The sequence below is a fragment of the Tachysurus fulvidraco genome, chromosome 6, assembly GCF_022655615.1.
Source record: "Tachysurus fulvidraco isolate hzauxx_2018 chromosome 6, HZAU_PFXX_2.0, whole genome shotgun sequence".
Lineage (NCBI taxonomy): Eukaryota > Metazoa > Chordata > Actinopteri > Siluriformes > Bagridae > Tachysurus > Tachysurus fulvidraco.
Genome location: NC_062523.1, coordinates 1,987,203 through 2,000,412, shown reverse-complemented (window position 1 = coordinate 2,000,412; position 13,210 = coordinate 1,987,203). Strand labels below are relative to the sequence as shown.

The window sequence follows — 13,210 nt, the reverse complement described above, 5'->3', positions numbered from 1 at the left end:
TAAAAAATTTAGAGCGTTCTTTCTGAACTCACAATTTATTGTTGCTCTCGTGTTTTTTTCTACATTGCAAACTTGGCCTCTCTTTGTCCCGCTGTGTTATCGGTGTTCCTCTGTGACTTTCATCAGGAGTTATTTATCTGTCAGGAGTAATGACTCGTAAGCGCCACTGTGTACGGTAAGTGTCAGTGTTACTAACTGAAGGCTGAAGGTAATTACACTCCTTCACTCTCACTGATGCTAACAACTTACTAATGGACAAAGCAGGGTTGAGATGTCTGCTTTTGTGTATCAGTGTATGCCCTAGCAGGGGATGTGTACGTTGTGGCAACGCATCAGTGTGTGTTATATTTTTGTTCCTCGAGGATACTACAAACCTCCCAAATGGAGAAATAAAGCATCCTTCTTTTCTTATCTTTAGAAAGTGAATTCAGAAATGAGTCTCACATTCCCACGTATTTCCCACGTGACCACACTGTATTTGGTCTGTTACCAATGCGCGAGGAGTCTCCGGGGTAATTATAAATCCTTCAGCATGTAATTATTCAGCATTTGCTTCAGTAGCGATCAAACACACAGCAAAAGTCTGCTTAACTTTTCATTGCATCATTTAGCGAAAACAAGATTTCGGAAACGTTAGAATCCTGCGCTCACTTATGGTAAAACAGCAGAGTTATTCCCTCAGCATTCTCGTAACACATGAAGTATAACTAAGCTAAATATTTCCACATCTTCTCCTGTATTTGAACTCCAAAATAAAAAAAATTATAAAAAATCCATAGTATAACTGATTAGACTGAGAAAAGATGAGCATGTTGAGAAAAGAAGAAAAATGTTCTTTAATTCTGAGTCAGTTCTACACTCAACCTCTAATTTTGCACAGTATTCATTTTGCATTACAGTCGCACTGTGTTTTATACAGTCAGAGAGGGTCTACAAGTCAGAGAGGGTCTACAAGTCAGAGAGGGTCTACAAGTCAGAGAAGGTCTACAAGTCAGAGAGGGTCTACAAGTCATAGAGGGTCTACAAGTCAGAGAGGATCTACAAGTCATAGAGGGTCTACAAGTCAGAGAGGGTCTACAAGTCAGAGAAGGTCTACAAGTCATAGAGGGTCTACAAGTCAGAGAGGGTCTACAAGTCATAGAGGGTCTACAAGTCAGAGAGGATCTACAAGTCAAAGAAGGTCTACAAGTCAGAGAAGGTCTACAAGTCAGAGAGGGTCTACAAGTCAGAGAGGGTCTACAAGTCAGAAAGGGTCTACAAGTCATAGAGGGTCTACAAGTCAGAGAGGATCTACAAGTCAAAGAAGGTCTACAAGTCAGAGAAGGTCTACAAGTCAGAGAGGATCTACAAGTCAGAGAGGATCTACAAGTCTGAGTGGGTCTACAAGTCAGAGAGGGTCTACAAGTCAGAGAGGGTCTAAAAGTCAGAGAAGGTCTACAAGTCAGAGAGGATCTACAAGTCAGAGAAGGTCTAGAAGTCAGAGAAGGTCTAGAAGTCAGAGAGGGTCTAGAAGTCAGAGAAGGTCTACAAGTCAGAGAGGATCTACAAGTCAGAGAGGATCTACAAGTCAGAGAAGGTCTACAAGTCAGAGAAGGTCTACAAGTCATAGAGGGTCTACAAGTCATAGAGGGTCTACAAGTCAGAAAGGGTCTACAAGTCAGAGAGGGTCTACAAGTCAGAGAGGGTCTACAAGTCAGAGAGGGTCTACAATAGTGATGGGAAGATCTGTTCTTTTCCGTGAACCGGTTCTTTCGGACAGTTCGATTTAATGAAGCAGTTCGATAATCCAGTTCACCAGTTCTTTTACGTCCTGCCGTAATGACGTCATTCACAATGACGTAATGACGCAAATTCCATCATCCCGCTGCCGGCAGATATTAATACAATCAATTTAACACATTTGAAAAGTTCTTTGTAATCATAACTTTAGTTGAATACGTTTCTTACATTTAAGTTTTGCAACTAAAACACGCAGTACAGGCATTTATGTGCAAACGTGGATGTTTTACGTGTCTTAAAGATATAAAGTTAATAAACTAATCTTCATCAACTTACAAAAATCAGCATATAAAAATACAGACTAACCTGCACAATAGTCAATAATAAAATTAACCGACATATATTGAGTGACATATATAGATTTTTTTTATAAAAATGTTTTATAGCCTATGACTAGTTACTATGCATATCGAAATATGTATAATTTGCTCTGAAGGTTCACGCATGCGCAGCATCAACAGTATGTCGGACCGAAAATGTATGGCGTCCGAAACAGTTCGTTCAGTGTACTGATGATTCGCTGTACCAGTTCATCGGTTCTCGGACGCGTCCGAAAAAAGCTGTTCTCAGTTCTGTACAGATAATTCGCTGTATCGGTTCAATAATTCACGCATGCGCAGTATCAACAGCTCAAGCTCACAACATGTCTCAGTTCTGTGTACAGGAGTTACATATACTCCGGGATATTAGTTTATTTACAGTCGGAGGGGATGTCAGACATGACCGAAAGTGTGTAACTTTAGTAACTTGTGGATGACTCAAGCGCTGACTCAAGACGAACGATTTGGTGAACCGGTTCATCCAGTTCACTAAAAAGAACCGGTTCAAAAGAACGATTCGTTCACGAACTGGCCATCACTAGTCTACAAGTCAGAGAGGGTCTACAAGTTAGAGAGGGTCTACAAGTCAGAGAGGGTCTACAAGACCTCACCAAAGTGTGGATTGTGTAAAGTTTTGAACCAACCTGTCGCTAGAAACAAATGAAGCTTTTCTTTTTACTCAAACTCCTGATCTGCAGTAGAATTTTTCCAGTAGAACTGTCTCCTTTCCAAATTGTGATCCGCCGTCACTCGTTCATGTAATATTCCTAAAAATAAAACCAAAGTCTTTGGGAAGAGCTTGATGGTTATTTGTGTTAATCACCCATAAACCCAGCTGCCTTTTTTTAGGTCAAGGTCATAACGGCTGGACGAACCGAGGCCTGTGAAGCCTGCTGAAGTTTGTGGACATGATTTGCCTTGGAGAAATGTTAACAGGTTCCTTGAAAGATCGTGGGAATGTTCACTGCTGTTCATATTGTAAGTCTTTCCTCTGCTTGGGAACTGACTCTGATTATCCGTCTCTGTCTGTGGATCAGTGGCATCCCAGAGCCTTAGAGACATATCTGTAGCTGGATTTATTTCTATTTTAGTGAGCTGTCCTGGAGTTTCCTTTTTGATTAGGGCATGTTGTGCTCACTGGGACTCCAAGGATGATGGTGACATTCGGTGTGAAGGAGATTTAAGAAGCTGTAAGAAAAATCACGAAGATTTAAGAGCGAAACAAAACATTTTAAAAATTTCATCACAGAATCATGAATAATTAATTTTTTGTAAAATTATAATCTCCAGAAAATTATTTTAATGTAGCTTTAAATGATTTTTGTAACCAATTTTTGTTTAATACTCATTTACTTAGGTATTTGCACCGCCCCATTTTTTGCAATTTTTTGCATTTACAAGAAACACTTTTAGAATTATTATATAATTATTTTTACATGTTGATTTTCTATAACAGTGGCAACTGTAGCTATGAGACAAATTATCGTTTGTGTTAAAGCTTTGTTTCTTATGCATCATCATATCAACCATCACAACTATATTATTATTATTATTATTATTATTATTATTATTATTATCGAAACAATAAACGTGATCAAAAGCGTGATCTGTTGTGATGAGCTGGTGATGATCTCTGTAAGGAGTTGTTCAGGTAAGTCTTCATGATGGAGAAGTTTACAAGATAAGGAACAAGATGACGAGCTGCATCACTTAAGAGTAACAGAACGGAGATCGTCCTTTAGATATTTCACAACATTTAATATAACCAAAAAAGGATTTAAAGATATAAACAAAATTGGTAGTTGTGGGCAAATTTCTGTGGTACAAGAAGAAGAAAAAAACGGTTATAGGAACATATTCTTGTGTAGGAATTAACTACCTAGAATCTATTTGAGTATAAACATTAACCTGTAAATGAAGCTCTGTATGTGATGTCTAATCGAATTTCCTTCATTCAAAGGAAAGGGTTAGGGTTAGGAAAAGCAAACAAACAGAAACCCTTGTTCCATAGATATATGTTTACACGCATCCGCATGTGTGTATTTGTATTTGTTCAAGAAGGCAGGAAGGGTGGAACTGTTGATTTTCCCCCATTTACCCCATAAGTCATTTATTTATGTAGGCGATAAGCAGGAATCGCAGTAGCAAACAGAAATCCAGTCACACTGCTGAAGTCAAAGCAGCGATCAGTGCACTCTCCTAATTATTGTCTCCTAATTGTTGTTATTGCTTGAAGATCTTCCTGCCCCTCATTTCCTCAGCGATCATACCCCGGCCTTATTAGATAGGAGAGGAGAATGTTCGGTGCCATCATATCCTGTTCGGAGGTCACGACCCGATCGTGTTCACTCAGAAATCTTTTTCCACGTTACTGTACCGAGTCCGACCCTAACCACGTCAGTGGGATGGGGTGGGGTGGGGTGGAGTGGAACTGAAACGTTGCCAACCTTCAGTAGCCAGGATGTGATTATAGAGCAGAAATCACGACTGATTCCTCACACCCTTTAGATAACTTGCATTAAGGCCACCAGACATCAGTGTCCGGTTCTTCATACGTTGATTACTGAGCTAGCGGCATTTGTTAGCAAAGTGTTCTGAGTGAAACCTGCTCAAATTCAACATAAATAAGTGTTTTGATGTATTATATATTATATATCCACCAAATTCATTCATTCATTCGTTTGCTACCGCTTATCTGAACTTCTCAGGTCACGGGGAGCCTGTGCCTATCTCAGGCGTCATCGGGCATCGAGGCAGGATACACCCTGGACGGAGTGCCAACCCATCACAGGGCACACACACACTCTCATTCACTCACACACTCACACACTACGGACAATTTTCCAGAGATGCCAATCAACCTACCATGCATGTCTTTGGACCGGGGAGGAAACCGGAGTATCCGGAGGAAACCCCCGAGGCACGGGGAGAACATGCAAACTCCACACACACAAGGCGGAGGTGGGAATCGAACCCCCAACCCTGGAGGTGTGAGGTGAACACCACCGATCCACCAAATTGTGTATTTGAAATAAATAAGACCTTAAATTCCATAATGACAAAATGTCAAGTGGGCTTTAATTCAAAACCAAATCTAAACGGCGGTGGCTCAAGTGGTTAAGGCTCTGGGTTGAAAGAAAGAATTTCACTGTGCTGTAATGTAGATGTGTCTCTTTCCTGCACACTTTTCCTTTTTTGCTTTGTTTGTTTTTCTCTAGAATTCCTTCTTGACCAATTCCCGTTTATCATCCATCTCTCCTCCATCATGTAACAGCTACCAAATAGAGGGTATCGGCCATCATGTACTTACTCTGAGACACTAAACAACCACCACAGACAGCACAGTCCTCTCTCCTCTGCGTACACGAGCTCACAGATGATTGGCTAGCGTCACTGTGGTTCTCTCCGACTCGGTATGGAAGTGTGACATTTTTAGCGTGACTGTCAGTCCAAAGAAAATAAACATGAACAAACCCTTTGTCTGATTATCAATCTTTTTTTATGAAATGTTGTCTGTTCGCTAATCACTGTAACACATAAAAGCTGGATAAACTGCAACAGAGCAAATGTTGTATTTGTATATGACCTTGTCACCATCTTGGATTACGTTTATACCCAAACGTTAAACGTGATGGAACAACATCTAAAGATCACAAGCTCAACCCCTGCTGATTACACAGCTATCTGCTGCCCAGAGTTTAATAAAGCATAATTGGCCCTGCACTCTAAGATGTGTAAGTCAATTACAGACGTCTGTTCGCTGAACCCAAGTGGGAGGTTAGAATGCTTGAGACCACAGCACTGCTAAATCCTCAAATCTAATTGCTTTCTGTAACAGCAGCCATATTAACGAGCTTGTTCTAATGGCTTAGCGTTTCTATTGCTACACTACGTTGAAGGGTTTTTTTTTGTTGTTGTTTATTACGTTTTTAGAAGGAATATCAGGTGTCAAAGGTAAAGCTCTAAGTTTGCTGACATGGGAAATTCTGCCAGACTGAAGGGTTTGGAGATTTCTCAAGAAAGTGAATAAAAGCTGGTGAGATCGTTACTATTTATAACTACTTTTCAAGTGGCTGTTATTCCTGCAAAAAAAACAGCATTGCTGGTCCAGTATAAGGTATGTTTTGCATGCTGGGACCAGCTTGGGATGGTGGTATGCTGGTCCAGCATCAGGTGCTGGATGCTAGTGGGCTGGCCGACCAGCCTGGGATGCTGGTGTGCTGGACGACCAGCCTGGGATGCTGGTGTGCTGGACGACCAGCCTGGGATGCTGGTGTGCTGGCCGACCAGCCTGGGATGCTGGTGTGCTGGCCGACCAGCTATACCAGCACTATACCAGCCCTATACGCGCACTAACCAGCACTATACCAGCATGAACCAGTAAAAACCAGCCTGGACCAGCATGGAATTCTTTGTCTTGAAGAAAAAGAAAGTACACTGTGGTACAAAACCGAATGATTCGTGAGAATTGACAACAATAATATAAATGTTCACATCGACCTTGTTGAAAGACGCTTAATAAAGTCCTTTTTAGCATCGTAATTGCCAGAGTCGTTCTCGTCGTAACCGTCAGTCGTTATTCTGATCGTCATTTTCAAGTACAGCATCATTCATATATGGTATACTGTATAGACAGCCCAGATTTACACCATTTTCAAACTCCACCTTTATGTCTATCAGGGACATTAGAAACATGTTTAGAATACAGTGAATAATATGAGGAGCTTTATGTATACAATAAGATCATTATGAATATTTTAGGGATATTATTTCTACTTTTTACAGTAGGTTGTAGATACACTCACTCACTCTCTCTCACTCACTCATTTCCTACCGCTTTATCCGAACTTCTCGGGTCACGGGGAGCCTGTGCCTATCTCAGGCGTCATCGGGCATCGAGGCAGGATACACCCTGGACGGAGTGCCAACCCATCACAGGGCACACACACACTCGCATTCACTCACACACTCACACACTATAGACAATTTTTCCAGAGATGCCAATCAACCTACAACAGTCTTTGGACCGGGGGAGGAAACCGGAGTACCCGGAGGAAACCCCCGAGGCACGGGGAGAACATGCAAACTCCACACACACAAGGCGGAGGTGGGATACATTGTAGATACAAAAAACTTAAATAAAATAAAATAAAATAAAAGATTCCTTGATCATATAATTGTAATCTAATAAAGATATGGCACTTTAACAAGGGTGGCCATTTTTATTTTTGATTTTTAAAAAAAATAATAATAATAAGTTCAAGCTACATAATCCAGAACACTGGAGATTACTCGCTAGAAGCAGAATAACGGCATGAGCAAGTATACACAATCTTAGTGTAGGCTTTCATTTCAAATCCTAATGCAGCACACTTGATCCGGCTAATCGCGGACCTCAGCAGGACCTCAATACTCTACACAGCTGTGTGGTACGAGTGCAGGGATTAAAGCCAGTAGAGCAGAAAATCAACACGAAATACATCATTAGAGAAAAGGTTTCCCTGTGGATCAAAAATGGCAATTTTTAACCTCAGAGAGAGAGAGAGAGAGAGAGAGAGAGAGAGAGAGAGAGAGAGAGAGAGAGAGAGAAAGGGGGGGGTGTGTCAAATTTAACATGGGAGAAACTGAAACTTTTACATGAACAAGCTCTTTTTGCTGATCATCACTACGAGGCAAAGCTCGATAAACAGTGGTGGCTTCAATGGTTTTAAAGCTTTGGGTTGTTGGTCAAAGGAAAAGCTTTGGGTTGTTGGTCAAAGGATTGGGGTTCAAGCCAAGCTGCCACTGCTGGGCCCTTGAGCGAGGCCCTTAACCCTCTCTGCTCCAGTGGTGCTGTATCATGACTGACCCTATGCTGTGACCCTAACCTCCAAAGTTGGTATATGTGAAGAAAGAATTTCACTGTGCTGTAACGTAGATGTGACAAAATAAAGGCTTCTACTCTATATTTTGAGGAGACTGTGGTGATAAAAATGACAAATAAACTTTGATTTTAATTCTACATTTTTATAGTCGAGGCACGTTGGCCTAGTGGTTAGCACGTTTGCCTCACACCTCCAAGGTGACTGCGTGAGTGAATGAGAGTGTGTGTGTGCCCTGTGATGGGTTGGCACTCCATCCAGGGTGTATCCTGCCTCGATGCCCGATGACGCCTGAGATAGGCACAGGCTCCCCGTGACCCGAGAAGTTCGGATAAGCGGTAGGGGCGCTGTCCTATGGCTTGACCCTGCGCTCTGACCCCATAACCTGGGATATGCGAAAATTGAGGGGCAGTGGTGGCTCAACTGGTTAAGGCTCTGTGTTGTTGATCGGAGGATCGGGGTTCAAGGCCCAGCACAAGCTGCCACTGCTGGGCCCTTGAGCAAGGCCCTTAACCCTCTATGCTCCAGGGGCGCTGTACAGATCATACAGTATCTGCCCCTGCACTCTGACCCCAACCTCCTTAGTTGGGATATGTTAAGAAAAGAATTCCGCTGTAATGTATATGTGGTGATAATAAAGGCTTCTATCCCTGTTCTATCTATCTATCTCTCTGTTTATATCCTTTCTGAATTTCATTTTAATCCCAAAATCAGACCTTACAAACCTCAGCAGAATATCTACTCTACACCAAGCTGATTCGAATGAAATTTGGGATTATGCTGTAAATCATCAGCAACACCTTCTTGAACCTTTTTGTCACAAAAACAAGTGAAGTTTGAAGGAGAATCTGTTCTTCAGGCTTCCACACCCAAACTGCCGTCGTTTACTTTCCTTACTCCATTCCACTGGAAATAAGTGCCTTCTTTTAAATGAGCACCGCTGAAGCTAATCAAAGGTCTGCCACATGATGGATGCTAGTATTTTCTTTGTATATCTAAGGTGTTGGCTTGTGAATTAAACATCACCTGGTGAATATAGTGCAGGTGTAGGAGGGCATGTGAGGGCAGTTCAGGCATTTCTTTAGCTTGAAATCTATAAGAGGCTCGTTTAAGATTCTCTCAGCGAGCTCAAGGGAACATCAATAATGCAACAGCTACATGGGGAACATTTAACTCAGCCAAGAGAAAATCTCAAGTCTCAGCAAAAAAAAAAACAATAACAAAATGCTGGACTATTCCATAAAGATGAGATTATGCTTGAAAGGGGTTCAATTGATAATTTACGACTGCAGCAAGGTTTCTATCCAAATGGTTTTAAAGTTTTATGAAACTTGCTGATAATCAAAAAAAAATTATAATATATATATATATTTTTTAATTATAGAAGATTATCTATTTCCAAAGGTGTTCAGTCGGGTGGAGTCAAATTCAGGGCAACAAGTTTTTCCACTCAAATCGTAACACAGTACGTCTTCATGGAGCTCACTTTCTGCACAGGAGCATTGTCATGCTGGAACAAGTTCAGACCTCTTGGTTTCATCCATTCATCTCCTCTAGCACCTATCCTACACAGGTTCCCAGGGAACCTGAAAATTATCCCAGGAGATTCAGGGCACAAGGTGGAAGACACCCTGGACAGGTTATGTTCACGTACACTATGGAGAGTTGAGACGCCAATCTGCCTAAACATCTTTGGACTACAGAGGAAACCTCTAAAGCAAAGGGAGAACATACTGTACGATCTCTGCAAGTAGCCTGGAGGTAAAAGGCAAACATGCTGTGTAGGAAAGAATCAAATAGTGTAACCAATTACAGGAAGTTTCACCATTACATAAGGCATATAGAAGAAAGTGTAAAGTGCGAAAGTAATTAATTGGTCATCTACAGCTGCTGCATTTTAATAAATAGCGTTATAGACCTAAATATCATCTTGTGTGCGATGAGTAAGGAACAAAATCGTTAGCTGTTACAGGAAATTAATACAAGGCTTGCTGGCGTGCTGAGGCAGAGCTACTGTTTGATGTGACAAGCCTTTCATAGTCCACACTTTAGCTTTTCTTCTATCGCTCTGTTCTTGGTGTCATAGGAAGAATATTAATAAATGTACAGTGACAAAGATGACAAGTTGTCCAAAATGTTTCAACTAGCATTTTATAGATCTACAGTCGCTTCTAAGCTAGAATTAAGTATTAAAAATATTTGATTTATATAGCTTATGAAGTTAAATAGTTTTCTGTTAAGTCGCTTTCCACTAGTTTATCAAAAAGCTTTCCTTGTAGCCAATTAACAAAGTAGCTTTCAAGAAACTTGATAGATAACACTAGCTTGCCAGCTAACAAGCGCACAGGCTAATAAACAAAACAGTTTATTGTTTGTGTACCATATGGCATTGGCCTGCTTTCTGGGTAGTGTTAACGTCAGCACTACAACTAAAGTAATATAAACACGCTCATTCATTTTTAGGAAAGGTTTTAACTATTATTAATTAACCACAGTGTTTATTAACCTGATGTACCTCATGGAGATAGCTAGCTTTCTGGACATTTTGTTCAGCTTCAAAGATGAAAATAATTAACATGCTAAGAATCAAGAAGACCTACCCAGGGCTCATTGAGCATGCGTTTGTAGGTTATACAGTCTACATTACAGAAATAATTTTTTAATTAGTTGTCAAATCAATTTCTTTTTTTTTAACGAACTTAATTGAAAAGAGCATCAAAATTCAAAGCAATCATAAATGATTGTCAGCAGCTGTGGATGACCCAAAATCTAAGCTCCGCCCACTGGCTGTTTGAACCAATACATTTCCTCCTGCCTGAATGATAACTCCACCCTCAGGGATGCTTTTGAGTTGTAATTTGACACCATAGCGTTAGCGATAGCTGTTTAGCGGTTTGTCGATTTTACTTGAGCTTGTCTAGTTTTGGTACGAGAACCGTTTGTGTTTAACATCATCTACAGATCTGGGTTTAAATCGTGCTTTTGGAGATGTGAATTAAATACTGTGAAAAATCATAAAAACATTACCAGCCATCACTGATGTGAATGATGTAATAGTTGAAATAAATAAACAAACAAACAAACAAACAAATAAATAAATAAATAAATAAATAAATAAATATGCAGTATATCTGGTTCTGTACTTTGAATCTCACCATTAAAAACAGTCACATCATTATAAAGTGGAAAATGTGATGATGGGGTCTTAAAATTCTCCCGAAAAAAGTCCTCGATTTTGACTGCATCTGAAAAAAAAAAAAAAACATTAAATGAATCGGTCTCTATTCATTCGTTTAGGCATTTCCTGGATTGTGAAAAAGTCTCTGATGTAAAATGTGCCTGTGAGACTGCTTTACAACTCCTTGTGTGGAATGAAGGGTTCCCGGTTCATGCTAGTGTTACATGTTTAGTTACTTATACACTAATAAATAAATCCATTGTTTTTCTACATCATAAAATTCACTTTCATACACACCTATTGATATTAATGCATGTTTTCACCAAAGGCGCTCCCTCCTCTTCCTCTTCCTGTGTTTATGATGTCTGCATCTCCACTTCGGAGAAAGATGTTGACGTAGCTGCTGTTGAAACAACATTGAAAGTGTGGGAACTGAACTTATGTAGCGAGACGGATAAGACCTAATCTGGCACTGAGGGTTTCGGTCTGCTTCCTGTTCCATCGACTCAACATTCGCAGCTTTGCTTACATGGTGAAAGTGATGTGGAGCTACCAGGCACTGATGCTCGATGAAAAAAAATTCAAGTTGGGGGCATATGGTAGCCTAGTGGTTAAGGTGTTGGGCTACCAATCGGAAGGTTGTGAGTTCAATCCCAGGTCAACCATGCTGCCAGGGTTGGGCCCCTGAGCAAGGCCCTGAACAACTCAATTGTTAAGCTGTATAAAAATGAGATAATGCTCTGGATAAGGGGCATCTGCCGAATGCTGTAAATGTAAGTTGGCAGCTGTCTCTCCGGTGGACAAGAGGTCTTACAAATTCCATTTAAATTAGCCTACATTGTTTTTATTTAATAAGCGCTATTTATTTTATTTATTTATTTGCTTGTACTTCCAATTAGTAAAAAAAAAAATTCCATTTGAAACCATACTAACCTTCTAAAATTGACACTAGACACTGAATAGAATAAAAGCCTTTATTTTGTCACATATACAAATTACAGCACGGTAAAATTCTTCCTTCCCATATCCCATGTTTGGAGGTTGGAGTCAGAGCACAGGGTCAGTCATGATACAGCGCCCCTGGACCAGAAGGGGGTTAAGGGCCTTGTTCAAGGGCCCAACAGTGGCAGCGTGATAGTGTTGGGGCTTGAACCCCGATCCTCTAATAAACAACCAGAGCCAAATGTCAAATTGGGACGCAGGTATTGAGTAATATACTGCAGTGTCCGTGCCAAAGACTCCACATAATTTACTCTATTTATGATTTGTAATGAAATGCATTTTAAATCCATGTTTTGAAATACATTATTGTTAGAAGAATTGTTATTGTTATTGTTATTGTTATTGTTGTGTCCAGTGTGTCTGTATAGTTTATAGCGTAGAATCATAGTTGCTAATAAATTCTCTTAAGAATTGATTTTATTTAAACATATCAATAATTTTTAGTATTTTAAAGAAAGAGGAAGTTATATTGGCTTAGACGGCTTAAAAACGGTTAGTTTTTTTATTGTTAGATTGTAAATTGTTAGAACATAGACTCAGATTGGTGCATTGTTAATCTGATAAAACAGTGGACTTGCTAAAGATTACTGCACACATGAAACACCACTGTCATATATTGTACTTGGGAAAACCAACAACTACAAAAACAGATCAAATGCAATCGAATGGTACGATAAATCCCGTCTGAAAGGCTGCCAAATTCCCAGGAAAGTGCATGTTTTCCAATTCCAATTTTCTCTCCACCAATAAGAATAAACAGTACTACAACAATTAATGTGATTATCAGTGTAATAACAAGGTACTGTAAATGATGTATGTGTTCGGCTAATGAAAATGAGATCAGTTAGATAACTAGATTTGTATAGTTCGTCGTGTCAAACTTTGATATTGGCTTTGACGGTGCAACTATTCGCAAAGGCCGCTGCTTTTTGGAGGCGAGTTGACATAAGGGTCAGTGTAACTTTTGGAGGTGAGCAGACAGAAAGATTGTGAAAGCTACTGGACTGCTAGGGTGCCAATACTTTTAGAGGTAAGCAGACAGAAAGATTGTGAAAGCTACTGGACCGCTA

At 40.2% G+C, this 13,210-nt stretch overlaps 1 long non-coding RNA gene across 1 annotated transcript; it reads right to left on the bottom strand.

Annotated features, from left to right (window-relative positions):
* Nucleotides 1-2,213: 2,213 nt before the first annotated feature.
* LOC125141519 lies at nt 2,214-11,568 on the bottom strand. The gene is made up of 3 exons (XR_007140919.1): nt 11,436-11,568; nt 11,116-11,205; nt 2,214-3,287 (listed from the first exon to the last, which is right to left on the bottom strand). It is a non-coding gene; the product is annotated as an uncharacterized LOC125141519 (long non-coding RNA).
* Between the last annotated feature and the right edge of the window lie 1,642 nt (nt 11,569-13,210).